At 42.9% G+C, this 14,617-nt stretch overlaps 1 pseudogene; it reads right to left on the bottom strand.

Moving 5' to 3' along the window:
* Positions 1-7,791: 7,791 nt before the first annotated feature.
* On the bottom strand, positions 7,792-9,224 carry LOC130095603 (zinc finger BED domain-containing protein 4-like; annotated as a pseudogene).
* Between the last annotated feature and the right edge of the window lie 5,393 nt (positions 9,225-14,617).

The following is a 14,617-nucleotide window of genomic DNA, read 5'->3' as shown; positions in this document are numbered from 1 at the left end:
ATTCTGCCCCCTATGTTGCACAATATGTAAGATTTTTTGATTAAAATATCCAAAAACGTTTAGAATATTATATATTTTGTTGACTTGTGTACTTACATTATCCCAAATGTTTCCAAGAATGTTTAAATCCAGAGAAATAAGCAGTTTTAACCAGGACATGGACCATTTCCATCCGTCGCCTATCAATGACATCATACCTGTGTTACCCTCAATTTCTGCTTTAATATATTATGTGTTTTATTAGACAGGTGAGCAACTGCTTGGATACATTCATCGACAGAAAACAAATCATTGTCATATAGCTCAGCACAGTTAGTCTTAATGTTTAAATATCGTTTTCTTGATTTACCGCGAGTGCCATGTTTTACCATGTCTAATATCGATGTAGCTCACTGCAGTGTGCAACAAGTGTCTCATAGTAGCCGCATAGTAGCAAACGCACAGAGTAGCATTATAACAACTTTCAACTTTCCGCGAAATCACGGCGTCATCAAGCTAAGTTTTTGTTTTGAAAAGGCGACCTCTAGCAACGAAAATTACATATTGTGCCATTAAAGCAACACCAAGGAACTTTTCCTCTGCGGTTGCCCTACAGGTTGGAAGAGGAATTGTCCATTACCGCTGTCGTAAATAATTTAGCCTACCGCCGCCTACTGTCGCACGCGGACGCTCGCTATTTATCCAGAACCGGCTTTGGAATCAACAATGGCCACAGACAATTTGAGGAAGTGGTGGGGGAAGTGACGTATGCCGTAAAGCAGTCGAATTTTTTAGTTATTTTTGTGCTCCGGTTACTACCCGAAACCCGAAGTTACATAGTGCTAGTAAAAGCGATACAGACCACGTCAGGCTATGGCAGACGTGTCATTTAACCTATTGTAAGTCGATGTACCATCACAAGGGTCTTGGAAATATATTATGAAGGTTGAAAACTACATAGTGTTAATTTAAAAGTAACAAAATGGGTTAGATAATTACTACAGTAACAACACAAGCAACAGCAATAATTAAAGGGGGAAATTTTATGGACAAGAATAATTATGAAGAATGTATATTTTTCACATTCCCGACTAGCGAACTTACCTAGGAGTTGATGGACAAGAGCTTTGATGTGAAAAAAATTCACAAATCTAGCATGTCAAGAATCACACTGGTTTCATGTCCCAACTTTTTGAGCTATACGCACTATAAAATTAAGATTCACTATGAAAAAAACAACTGATTTTGGACCAGAGGATCTGAATTTACAAATCATAAAGAATGACATGCAAAATTGTTTGCATGTCTACAACAGTGCACTGCAGATTTATAGCCGAAAGAAACCTGAATTTCAATCCGCAAACTCTTTACTGCAGTGTTTTTATTTTCATACCCACTCTTAATTTTAAAATGCGGTAAAAGTTGGTTACTTAAAGGGGTCATATGATGCTATTCTTAAGTTAATTATATTGATTATTGGGTGTTATAGAATAGCTAACGTGCTTTAATGTTTGAAAAAAAACCCTATATTTTTCACATACTGTACAATATTGCAGGACCTCTATATTCCCAGTCTGTCTGAAATGTGGTAATTTCTACAAAGCCCCTCAGTTAATAATGTTGTCGGATTTACCGAAACAGTTCAAGCCCGAGTCGGATTCGATCGATCGGAACCAACAAGTCGCAAGCACAACTTGAGCAGAACATTTGACAGTGGTAGGTGTTGGAAAAAATACACTCTTACCAGAATAGTTATATTAAACTTGTCTATTTCAGTTAAAGCTGTTTAAGTTATAAAGCTGTCTCATATGTGAATTTCTCCTTTTAAGAAGTTTTATAATATAACCACTAGGTGGAGTTCTAAGCATATTTTTTTTGTAGTCTGGTCGTTTAACGCAGAGGAAGAGATGTACATGTTGTTGAGCACACAGTAAAGTGAGACGCACTTTTTGTTCTGTGCGTTTTATAGAAAAATGAGTACTCCAAGTCTTTATTAAAAACCAACAGTAAGTAGTCTTTATATATAGTCGGCTTTGTAATCTCCTAGGTTCAAGAAGCTGTCCTCTGTAAAATGCGCTGTGCACAAGCAAACTTTTGGGTTGTACTGCTAAGGAACGGCTTTATAAATGCTTTCGCATCCAAACACAAACCCCACGACATGACTACACTTCAATTCCCTGAAACCTTGCCTTCTTTCTTTGCATATGCCTTTGGGCAAGCATTATGCTAATATTTCACATTGTGACGTGGAAGCTTGCAGGCATGACGTGAACAGTCTCTGGCTCGGCAGACATGACGTGAACAGTCTCTGGGTCGCCAGGCATGACGTGAACAGTCTCTGGCACAGCAGGCATGACGTGAACAGTCTCTGGCTCGCCAGGCATGACGTGATCAGTCTCTGGCTCAGCAGGCATGACGTGAACAGTCTCTGGCTCGGCGTGCATGACGTGAACAGTCTCTGGCTCGGCAGGCATGACGTGAACAGTCTCTGGCTCGGCAGACATGACGTGAACCGTCTCTGGCTCGGCGGGCATGACGTGAACAGTCTCTGGCTCGGCGTGCATGACGTGAACAGTCTCTGGCTCGGCGTACATGACGTGAACAGTCTCTGGCTCGGCAGACATGACGTGAACAGTCTCTTGCTCGGCGGACATGACGTGAACAGTCTCTGGCTCGGCAGACATGACGTGAACAGTCTCTGGCTCGGCGGGCATGACGTGAACAGTCTCTGGCTCGGCGTACATGACGTGAACAGTCTCTGGCTCGGCAGACATGACGTGAACAGTCTCTGGCTCGGCGTGCATGACGTGAACAGTCTCTGGCTCGGCGTGCATGACGTGAACAGTCTGGCTCGGCAGACATGACGTGAACAGTCTCTGGCTCGGCGGGCATGACGTGAACAGTCTCTGGCTCGGCGTGCATGACGTGAACAGTCTGGCTCGGCAGACATGACGTGAACAGTCTCTGGCTCGGCGGGCATGACGTGAACAGTCTCTGGCTCGGCGGGCATGACGTGAACAGTCTCTGGCTCGGCAGACATGACGTGAACAGTCTCTGGCTCGGCAGACATGACGTGAACAGTCTCTGGCTCGGCGGGCATGACGTGAACAGTCTCTGGCTCGGCGGGCATGACGTGAACAGTCTCTGGCTCGGCGGGCATGACGTGAACAGTCTCTGGCTCCAGACTGATCTCATGAAATGGCGTATGTATTACACGCCAATTCGTATTTCCATTTTTGGCGTGCTATCAACACGCATAATCGCTTTTCAGCGTGTTTATCAACGCCTTTGACTTAACGTTATATTACTGTATTATATACAGTGTTGGGCAGTAACGCGTTACTAGTAACGCGTTACTGTAACGCAGTTACTTTTGACAGTAACTAATACTGTAACGCATTACTTTTTAAATAAAGTAACTCCGTTATCGTTACCATATGGTGCGTTGTCCGTTACTTTTTTAAATTAATTAGTTGCTGGAGCGGCTGAGAAGTGTGCGCTGTTACACAGTACGAGATCACTGAAGAGACTGCTAGCATTATACAGAGCGAGAGGACACATAAACTCACTGGCTGAGTTGTTTACGTTAACACGTGAGGCAGCGCGAGCACGGAGATTACAAGCTGCACGGAGAGCGCTGAGCACTTCAGATGCGCATTTAAAACACAGACAGCGAAACGGTATGAATACAGAACACTAAAGTACACATTGCCATATCATTATAAAGTAATATTTTGTCTAGATGCTGCATCAACAGAGAAAGAACAGAAGCTTGCCGTCGAGTCTGAGAGGAATAACATTAGTAACGGCTAACTTACCTCAAGCGATTAAAGCAATGTGACCAAAACACACGCAGACCTGACCCAGATGTTTTATGTCGCAATTGTTACCATCTATTTGCATTAGTTTATATCCAGCTGGTCACTGTTATGCATTCATTAGCCGGCGAAGTTGTATTTTTAAAGCTGACGTGATTGCTTACATTGATATGTTCATGCAGCGACATCAAGTTTCCTAATCAAGTGTTCTAAAATTTAAGCAAATAAAGTGAAAGACTATACATGTAATATATAGGTCTACATTTATGTAATTTTAATGCTCTGGCCTTTGCAGATATTTAAATATGGCCATCTTCTATAAGCTTGAATCATATAAAATGGTAACACTTTACAATGAGATTACAATTTTAGCATTAAATATGGTTAATAAATGTTGTAGAAGTATCATTCATTGTTAGTTTTTTAATTTCAACATTTACTTAATACATTTGAAATTGAGTTTAAATTGTTATTGTATCTGTTATTACCTTAGTTAATTAGCCTACTATGAACTAACAAGAATGATCAAGGTACAATTGTATTGCTCAAATATTCATTCATGCAGTAAAAACGTATTACTGTCAGCTGCATGAACATATCAATGTTGAGAAAGCAAACACATCACTAGCTTTACACATGCTTGTTTTGTTATTTATTTCAGAAATCCTTGTGATATATTCAGTTTGTGCTGGTCTGACTTAAATAAAATAGTGTTTAAAAATTACTTTCTGTTTAAGTCAGTTTTGTGTTTGTATAGACCATAACGCATAAAAGGGCATTAATGGGAACATTAAAGAACTTTCTTTAAAAAAGTAACTAAAAAGTTACTTTTCACAGTAACGCATTACTTTTTGGTGCAAGTAATCAACAAAGTAATTGAGTTACTTTTTGAATGAAGTAACTAGTAACTGTAACTAGTTACTATTTCTTAGTAACTAGCACAACACTGATTATATATATATAGATATATGACCTACCCCAACCCCGTCCCTAAACCTACCCGTCACTGGGGTTAATACCATTTATGAGTGTTCTCCTACCATCCTAGGAAAAGAAATATCGCTCCACAGATGTAGATATAGATTTTGCTTCGTTTCGCTCGGACATTTAACGGCGTACACATACACGCGGAATCACTCGGACATTTAATGGCGTAGACATACACGTAAAAGATTTCGGCGTGGACATACACGCGGATAGCTCAAAATGCGTATAGATAACACGCCACTTGACTTGAAAGTGGCGTGTATGTTTGCGCAAAGTCATGATGTCATGTTGCTGGCTCGGCAGACATGACGTGAACAGTCTCTGGCTCGGCGGGCATGACGTGAACAGTCTCTGGCTCTGCAGGCATGACGTGAACAGTCTCTGGCTCGGCAGACATGACGTGAACCGTCTCTGGCCTAGCAGACGTGACGTGAACATTCTCTGGCTCGGCAGGCATGACGTAAACAGTCTCTGGCTCGCCAGGCATGACGTGAACAGTCTCTGGCTCGCCAGGCATGACGTGAACAGTCTCTGGCTCAGCAGGCATGACGTGAACAGTCTCTGGGTCGCCAGGCATGACGTGAACAGTCTCTGGCTCAGCAGGCATGACGTAAACAGTCTCTGGCTCGGCGGGCATGACGTGAACAGTCTCTGGCTCGGCAGGCATGACGTAAACAGTCTTTGGCTCGCCAGGCATGACGTGAACAGTCTCTGGCTCGCCAGGCATGACGTAAACAGTCTCTGGCTCGACAGGCATGACGTGAACAGTCTCTGGCTCGCCAGGCATGACGTGAACAGTCTCTGGCTCGCCAGGCATAACGTGAACAGTCTCTGGCTCGGCGGGCATGACGTGAACAGTCTCTGGCTCGGCGGGCATGACGTGAACAGTCTCTGGCTCGCCTGGCATGACGTGAACAGTCTCTGGCTCGGCGGGCATGACGTGAACAGTCTCTGGCTCGGCGGGCATGACGTGAACAGTCTCTGGCTCGGCGGGCATGACGTCAACAGTCTCTGGCTCGGCAGGCATGACGTGAACAGTCTCTGGCTCGCCAGGCATGACGTAAACAGTCTCTGGCTCGCCAGGCATGACGTAAACAGTCTCTGGCTCGCCAGGCATGACGTGAACAGTCTCTGGCTCGGCGGGCATGACGTGAACAGTCTCTGGCTCGGCAGGCATGACGTAAACAGTCTTTGGCTCGCCAGGCATGACGTGAACAGTCTCTGGCTCGCCAGGCATGACGTAAACAGTCTCTGGCTCGCCAGGCATGACGTGAACAGTCTCTGGCTCGGCGGGCATGACGTAAACAGTCTCTGGCTCGGCGGGCATGACGTGAACCGTCTCTGGCTCGGCAGACGTGACGTGAACAGTCTCTGGCTCGGCCGACGTGACGTGGACAGTCTCTGGCTCGGCAGACGTGACGTGAACAGTCTCTGGCTCGGCGGGCATGACGTGAACAGTCTCTGGCTCGGCAGGACTGACGTGAAGCTCAGGCTCGGCAGGACTGACGTGAAGCTCAGGCTCGGCAGGACTGACGTGAAGCTCAGGCTGAGGGGATACTGTGGGTTTGCGGGGTTCCTCATCCGCGAAGCCCACAGTAAATGACGAACCACTCAACAAAAGGGCAAAGTCAATATAATGCATCAGAGTACAGTGAGGGGTATTGGCAGGCATGAGGTAGTAAATAGATTCATGGCGAAACATGTCTTTCAAGACCTAATCACCAAAATCCACCCCATTGCAAAGCCCACAAAACTCCTCCACATAATCCTCAACTGGACGGTTACCTTGGCTGAGGCAGAAAAGACAAATTGCTTGGTCCATGTTGGTCGAGTATTCTGTAATGATTTAATCCTCTGGAGGCAAGTTGAAGTGAACCCAAATGCAATTTATTCATTAGATCAAACATAAAACAAAGGCATGTTGAGGCATGAAACTCAAAACAAGAACATCAACAGATAACATTCAATATAGACAAAGGTGTGTGTTCGACACTGGCTGCGGCTGGATGTAACCAATCGGCGAGAGTTGCGGCGTGTACAGGTGGGGAGAAGCTGCAAACGGAGACGTGAAGTCGGACATTTTCTGGTTCCCGTAGTGACCGCTCACGTGGTGTTTGTATATCTTACCACAGCTGAAGTTAAATAAATTTAATATTTGCCAAATACACAGGTGTTTCAGACACATTTTCATTAAATACTTAACAGTGGTGTGAATAAGTTATTACCCCCATGCTAAAGTTGCCTAAAAAGAGGAATAAAAAATCATCTTTTGGAAATTGATCTTAATGCCTTAATTAGAAAAATGAGGAAAAATCCAACCTTTAAGGACACCAATTTTCTTTGTGTATGAATAATGTATCATAAATAAATAAATGTTCTTCCTTAAAATACAGGGTGCATAAGTCAGGCCCCCCCTATGTTAAATTCCCATAGAGTCAGGCAGATTTTTATTTTTAAAGGCCAGTTATTTCATGGATCCAGGATAATATGCATCCTGATAAAGTTCCCTTGGCCTTTGGAATTAAAATATCCCACATCATCAAATTCCCTTCACCATACCTAGAGATTGGCATGGTGTTATTTCAGTTAGCCTAATAGCTGGTTTGATTTGCATTGAAAGATGATCTTATGGAAAGTACCCCATGCCAATCTCTAGGTATGGTGAAGGGAATGTGATGATGTGGGTCTATTTTAATAGACAACCTAGTAAGTTTAATGCTTAGGCCTAAAGTTTTAGTGCACTTAACTTAATCTCTTGTAGAGCAAATGGCTTTCCTAAGAAGATAAGGAAAATGTAAACAGCAATACTGAACAAAAAACAACTTAAAAAGAATTGTGCATAATATGCGCATTGCCCCACTTCTTTACCCCCACACTGACAGTACTTAATACTCGCAGTTTAGGAGCTGCAGGTTATAATGGAGGAAACAGAAATGCTCTGCATTTTCTCCCATCAGCCTATTCCTCTTTGTCCTTATTTATCTGGCTGACCTCGCTGAATACCCTCTCACTGGGAACAGAGGAGGGGGGTGGACAGGAATTTTCTGGCGAGTGGTGCCAGTGGTTGGCCCGTCTGTCTGTCGATCAACGGCTCCCGTAGGTATTGATCCAGCTGCTGAGTGAAAAGCTGCTCCTCCTCATCATCAGTCTCCTCAGAGGTTGGTCCGTGTGCACCCAGAAGGTTGGCATACATCTGTTCAAGCATGTCAGACGGACTAGCGTCTTCCTCCTCTTCTTCCTCCACCATTATTTGTTTTGGATTCGGGCCTTGATCATCTGAGGAAGCCCTTTTCTGTTTCTTAGCCTCAGACAGAGTGACATGCTCATCCTTTATCCAGTCTTTTGCATTACTCAGTGTGCCTGGTGCCAAGGCATGACCGCTGTAACGACGATCTAGCAGTGTTGCGAGGACCAAGCATTTGGTCTTGTCTGCTTTTTCGAATCTTGCCTTTAAACTGTCCAGCATAGTGTCACGGAGTGTTTTGATGCCCCTTGATTTTGCACCCTCAACTTCAAGTAGCATTTTTAGGACGGTGATGCTGGGAATTATGCACGATATTGATGAGTCTGATCTGCTCATTTCCAGTGTTACCTGTTCAAAAGGGGTCAGTGTGTCAATCAAATTGCCCACAAGAGTCCACTGATCTGATCTTTCCATGTTCCCTTGCATATACAGTAAGTGCCCGTTTCTGCTCCAGCATGCTCTCCAACATGTAAAGAGTGGAGTTCCAGCGTGTTGGCACCGACTGGATTATTCTGTGCTGGGGGAGGTCAAGTTCTTTTTGAATGTCCTTAAAACGCTGTTTGGCCAGTATCGAATGGTTAAAATGGGTAGCAGAAGACTTAAATTTTGCATCAATGTCCATCAGGTCATTTACCACCAGCTAAAGTGTGTGAGCACTGCAGCTGAGATCTGGTACTTCGGTGAGCCTCATTCCTTTAATCATATTGGCGCCGCTATCGCGAAGCACAAGCACGACTCTCTCTGTGTCGATGTCCAAATGCCTCAGCAGACTGAGGAACACCTCGCTGATATATTCAGCTGTGTGAGAGCCATGCATGGCTCTGACATTGAGGACAATTTGTTTCCTTTCCCAGTCACTGTCAATGAAATGAGAGGTCAGGCTCATTGGGGATTCTGTGTCACCAGACCAACAATACGTTGTAAATGCCAAATGAGGGTCTGCATTTTATAACGTGACCAGCTCCTTGATTTTGTTTTCTACTTTTGTGTGAACATCTTTAAAGAGGTCAGTGCGATAGTACTTTTCTGTTTTGAGGGAGTATCTGGGCTCCAGCAATGCCACCAACCTTTTAAAATCAACACCATCAGACAACTGTAAATGGATGATTGTCTGTGGGAATCATCTCAACTATGGCAAGATCAACTTTTTTGGACCTGGTGTCAGAATTACCCCATTTCCTTTGGGCATCAAACATCTGCACTAGATTAGACTGTGTTGAACTTGCTGCAGAAGTAGAAGCTGCTGCTCGATCATCCTTTTCTTTTTGTGCTTCATTATAGGCCTCAAGGTGGTGAAGTCTTTGAAGTATTTTCCGTCTTTGCCTTTTCAGCTCCCATGCTCACCAATATATTGCAGGTGTTGCAGCGAGCCTTACCTGGAGTAGGCTGCGTAAAATGCTGCCACACTGGATTTGTTTTCGAAATCTGCTTTGCCATTTCTTTAAAAAGAATAAACAAAAACACAGATCAGTGTCACTTCTGCAATCATCTTACATTCATATCACCCAAATTATGTGTGCAATGTGCATCATATGGATTGGTGCACTGCATATGGTTAACTGTGCAAGGGTAAAAGGCTTTCATCAACATCTACATCACAGCCTTGATGATGCATTGCTTTCTGACATATTATAAGACAGAAATAATCAGGTCATCACAAAATGTCCTTTGTCAACACATTTAAATCATTTAAGAAAACAATAAACCTGAAAAGTAGCCATTGAAATAGAGTGCTTGGTTTGTAATTTAAAACTGCCATGGTTTAATTTTTTCTACATTCAATAAAATGAGCATGTCTAAGGCTAATATGCTGCCTAATATGCAAAGACAACACACTAGTAAGTCTAAACGAAAATGTAAAAGAAGCTGCCAGATTTGTCAACCACAGAACATAAATCAGCAGAGGAAAATAATGTGATGTCAGATGCACATTAAGCAACAAATTGTTCAAGTTTCTGTTCTAAACTGCATCAACGTTAAAAGGTATAAATATTCAACCACGTAAAACATATCTCTCAAAGTTTTAAAAGCTCTCCTTCAGGTGGCGCAGCACACTCATATATTGCTGTGATATCGCCCGGTATGGCCGCCCAAACTGCCCATTTGAATGAGAGAGAGAGACAGAGATACCTGGAGAAAATGTACATTTTTGGCTCCGATCCTTTTTTGTTACCCCCAGTTTTCTTTTGTCCATTATTATCTGCCTCAGACTTGCCCATTTGCCTTCCATGATATATATATATTAGTGCTGGGCAACGATTAAAAAATTTAATCGCGATTAATCGCATGATTTTCTTGTGATTAAATGGTAAATGGACTCCATTTATATAGCGCTTTCACAGACCCAATGGCCACCAAAGCGCTTTACAATTTGCCTCACATTCACCCATTCACTCACTCATTCATACACCGACGGGCGACAGCAGCCATGCAAGGCGCCATCCAGCTCGTCAGGAGCAGCTGGGGTTAGGTGTCTTACTCATGGACACCTCGACACTTGGTCAGGTGGAACCGGGGATTGAACCACCAACCTTCTGGTTTGTAGACAACCTACATGAACCACTGAGCCACTGCCGCCCCAAAATTAAATAATGAATTCTAAAGTAGTGTATTGCGCACTTTTGATTTAAATGTACTGCTACAAAAGTGCAATAACATGTGGTTTGCAAAAACTTTAAACAAATAAGGTGCTTTTATACCAGCAGTATTCCCTTTACACAGTATCAATAAAATATTTCTTGTAAATCTCAGCTTAAACATTAATGTAATCAAATCAAATATTTAAACAAAGCTATTTGCCACTGCCAGGGCATTACCTTTTATCTAGCTTGTTAAAACGAGTCCAGTTTTCTTGTTTGTTTTTTTTCTGAACAGGTATCTTGTATCAGGGAGCAGCAGAAACAGTCTATGTAGTCAAAGGGTCATGATCACTACTACAGATATAAGTCGACCAACATTACTTCTCTGATAGCAGCTTAGGTTTGGTCATGGCATGCCATAGTTTCCCACGTAAGATTACATTAAACAGAGGTAAAGCCCAATTTATACTTCTGCGTCGAACTCACGCCGTAGCTGTGTAGCGCGCGTACCCTGACGTGCATCTCTCCAAAAATGTAACGTCAATTCTACGCGTACCGCAAGCGCTGTGATTGCTAGAACCGCTCCCCGGGTTTCACACTCTCCCTCTGCATGTGTAATTGCGCGTCAACGCGGAAAACGACGCAGATATATAAATGAAAACCAATGCTTAGTCTATAGCGTAGAGGCTCCGGCGTAGGTCCGACGCAGAAGTATAAATCAGCCTAGAGTGAGGTGAAGTTGTCGAGCACAGGTGCAGCGACAAGCGGGTGCGTTCCTGTGAAACTGTTGCGGTCATGCTCGCCTCACGCACGCACCCGCGCGTTGCCGAAGTTGAATTGTCTAACTTTTTGTACTCGACGCGCAGCACAAATCATTGGAAGAGAGACTGATCCTCGGCTCACTGTTTGTGAGTTTCCAGAATCTAAATAGTTATCAGGACATCAACAGAAGGGAATTCACATGGCAGAGCATCCCCGCTAAACTAAACGCAGGCCTATCAGGTAACGTTATGTATAATTTTAATTTAAGTTAAAAAGGCTACAGCTGCGTAGCGCACAGAAGCCTTTGCCATGGTTACTATCCATAGAGCGCCTGTCATTCACTCGCGGAGCGCTGTCTCCCTTTCTGTTCACCTGAGAGAACCTGCCAAAGCCTTGCACTGTTTGTTTGGGTGGGTTATTTGCTGGCTGACCAACATCCCACCCCTCCTGTGATCCATGGTTTGACTGTAGGCCTATGTGTATTCAGAGCCAGTGAGCAACGGACTTTCAAAATAATAAAAAAAAAAAAACTGCGTTAACGCGCGATAAAAAAATTGTCGGCATTAATTAATAAATGCGTTAACGCGATAATAACGCGTTAACTTGCCCAGCACTAATATATATATATATATATATATATCTTGTGCATAACCCCTCCCCATACAGTGGGGATCGCTTGAAGGGTTTCAAGAGTACCGATGCATATCAATATGCTGTGGCTGGATGGGTAAAAGACATAAAAGTGCGGCACCTGGCGACCAAGGATTTATATTTAATCATGGGAAATGTAGGTATTATAAAAAAATATTCAAATGTATGATTTTGGTGGTAGTTTGCTCTGACTAGGTAGCGAGTTGTTAGCTAGCTAAGTGGCTAACAGCTGGTAGCTTGCCATGTTGTTGTTATCGACATATCATGTACACAGTCATTTCGATCTTCAAAATACCAGGTTATAGAGACCAAATATGCCACACATACGATTCTGGTTGACCATAGTATGGTATGGTATAGTATTCTTCTCAGCAAGAATTAAGAAAGAGTCACACTCTCTGGAAATTCCGTTGGGTCGTAAAATTCATCAGTCTTGTAACAGAACATCGCGTTCTGCCAGTGTTGACTTCATTTGTGGGGGAAGTTTCATAGAGAGTCCGTGTATGTGTGTGTGTGTGTGTGTGTGTGGTGTACACATTTGCCTGCCATAAAGGTGTCAATGAACGCCATTAGGAACAGACTTTCTGGCGCTCGCTGGTGAATTACTAGACGCGAGTCAAATGTTAAAAGCTTTTTACATTGTAGAATTAAATGAGTCCCAACTGACACAGTCCAGATACCCTACAATGAATTAATTGATATATTACATTCTTTTTTTGTAATTGTATATATTGTATGTTGTATTGTGTGCATGTGTTTGTAGTCATGTAACAAATACATTTGATCCATACATCCACAAATGGACAATAAACAAATGATTAATAATTGCATGTAGTGTAGTTGTAGTTCAGAGTCCACGCAAATACTAAAGAGATACTATATACAGTAAAATTTACAAGGAAAGCAATTGTATCACCTCTCTACTCTGTAGGGACGACAGATGGCCAAATGTTACAAAGAGCACAGCAAACTGTTACCATTTTGTCAAAGGAGAGCTGTCCTTGCGCGCCGGCTTGGCAGAGGGACAGAGGGATGTTGGTCTGAAGAATAGTGTACGTATTCCTCACCAGGCCAATGACTCGCTCCACGTGGATCCTGGCGGCTGCGAGTCCCCTTGTTGCCTCTAGCTCCAGTGGATGCATCTGTTGCTTGCCTTTGGTAAACGCTGGTATTTTCAATTGAGCACAATACAGACCCACTGTCTATTTCACATTGAAGCCTCTATCAGCTAGAATGACATCTCCTGGTGACAATTTATCAAGAAAGCCACAATTTTCCGTTATGTGGTTGTCACTTGTGCGACCACCCTATCCTTTTGACACATAAGATATAACACCTTGTGGTGTTATTGAGATCAGGTATTTTGCAGTGTTGTGGTGCTTGTACTGTGAGTATGTCTGTGCACGACATCACTTGGCTTTTCTATAAATATTTCGAAACAATCAATGATGGAGGTGCAGTTCTTAAAGTTATTTCTGAAACACATCGGGAGACTATTTTTAATTTGTTCTTTTGGTGGTCATAAGATTAGATCTGATAATCTGAAATACATTAAATCTAATGCGCTTTTGAACACTCTGACGACAGTTGACTTAGATATTCCAAAAAAGTAAGCAAAAAAGTAAAGCGGCACATTAAGCCTCAGTCTCAATGTTAGGATCATACATTGGAATGGGGTGATTGGTTGTCCAACTTTAAGAAATTCTGATAGAATATTAAACAAAACAATTAATTTGGCGAAGGATGGAAGACCTGTGAGTTCCAACACCATGGTGTCATTATCCCTGAATGCCTCCTCATTCAAGGACCGCTACTCTGCCCTGGCCCTTAACTCACGGACCTCGTCTCGGAGCCGTGCACACTCACTTCCCAGTGCTGACATCGTAGCCTGGCAGGATAGATTCACGCATGGTTCTATGATGCCAGGGCCTGTGTCTTTTGTGTAGTTGTGGTCAGTGGAAGTAGTGACCTCATGCTCCTCCACGTCACCCACATCGGTGGTTGAAGGGTCAGCAAGACTGCTGCAGGTCTCGCGTATCTTGCGCTTCATCAGCTGAGTCTGCTGAAACTTTTTGCAGGCATAATGTTGCTTATCCCTCTCCCTCGCCGAGGTGTGTGCAAAAAGACTGGCCACAAAATCGGGGCTCAAAGGATTGTCCTGTTTTGCTCCTAGAGCATAGTAAAATAAAGTCAGAGCATAGTAAAATAAAAGATTACATGTGTGAGATATTGTCAGAACATATCATGACAAACACTTGCCAAACAGGTGAATATTTCAAAAATCTGAGTTAGAACATTCAATCATTTGTCATTCTTCCTTAACAAAATAAATATCTTATTGGAAAATTAATTTCTTAGTTTCTGCATGTGCTAATGGGGGATATTGTTTTAAGTCTTGAAACAGGTTTGTGTTGCCTAACTTGATGGCATGTATCTTCAGCACAGTTTGCAGCGCAGGCTGCAATATTAATATTACGTTTTGTCTCGAAACGCATATTTGACAGTAAGTTGACAGTAGTGTTATCTTGAGTTAGATGCAGATTTACTATGTTAAATTTATGTTCATTAACAAAAACATCTGTTTAAAAAAGTAACGT

Source organism: Rhinichthys klamathensis, unplaced genomic scaffold, assembly GCF_029890125.1.
Source record: "Rhinichthys klamathensis goyatoka isolate OS25496 unplaced genomic scaffold, OSU_Roscu_1.1 h1tg000011l_1, whole genome shotgun sequence".
Classification (NCBI taxonomy): Eukaryota; Metazoa; Chordata; class Actinopteri; order Cypriniformes; family Leuciscidae; genus Rhinichthys; species Rhinichthys klamathensis.
This window is presented reverse-complemented; position numbering and strand designations above follow the sequence as displayed.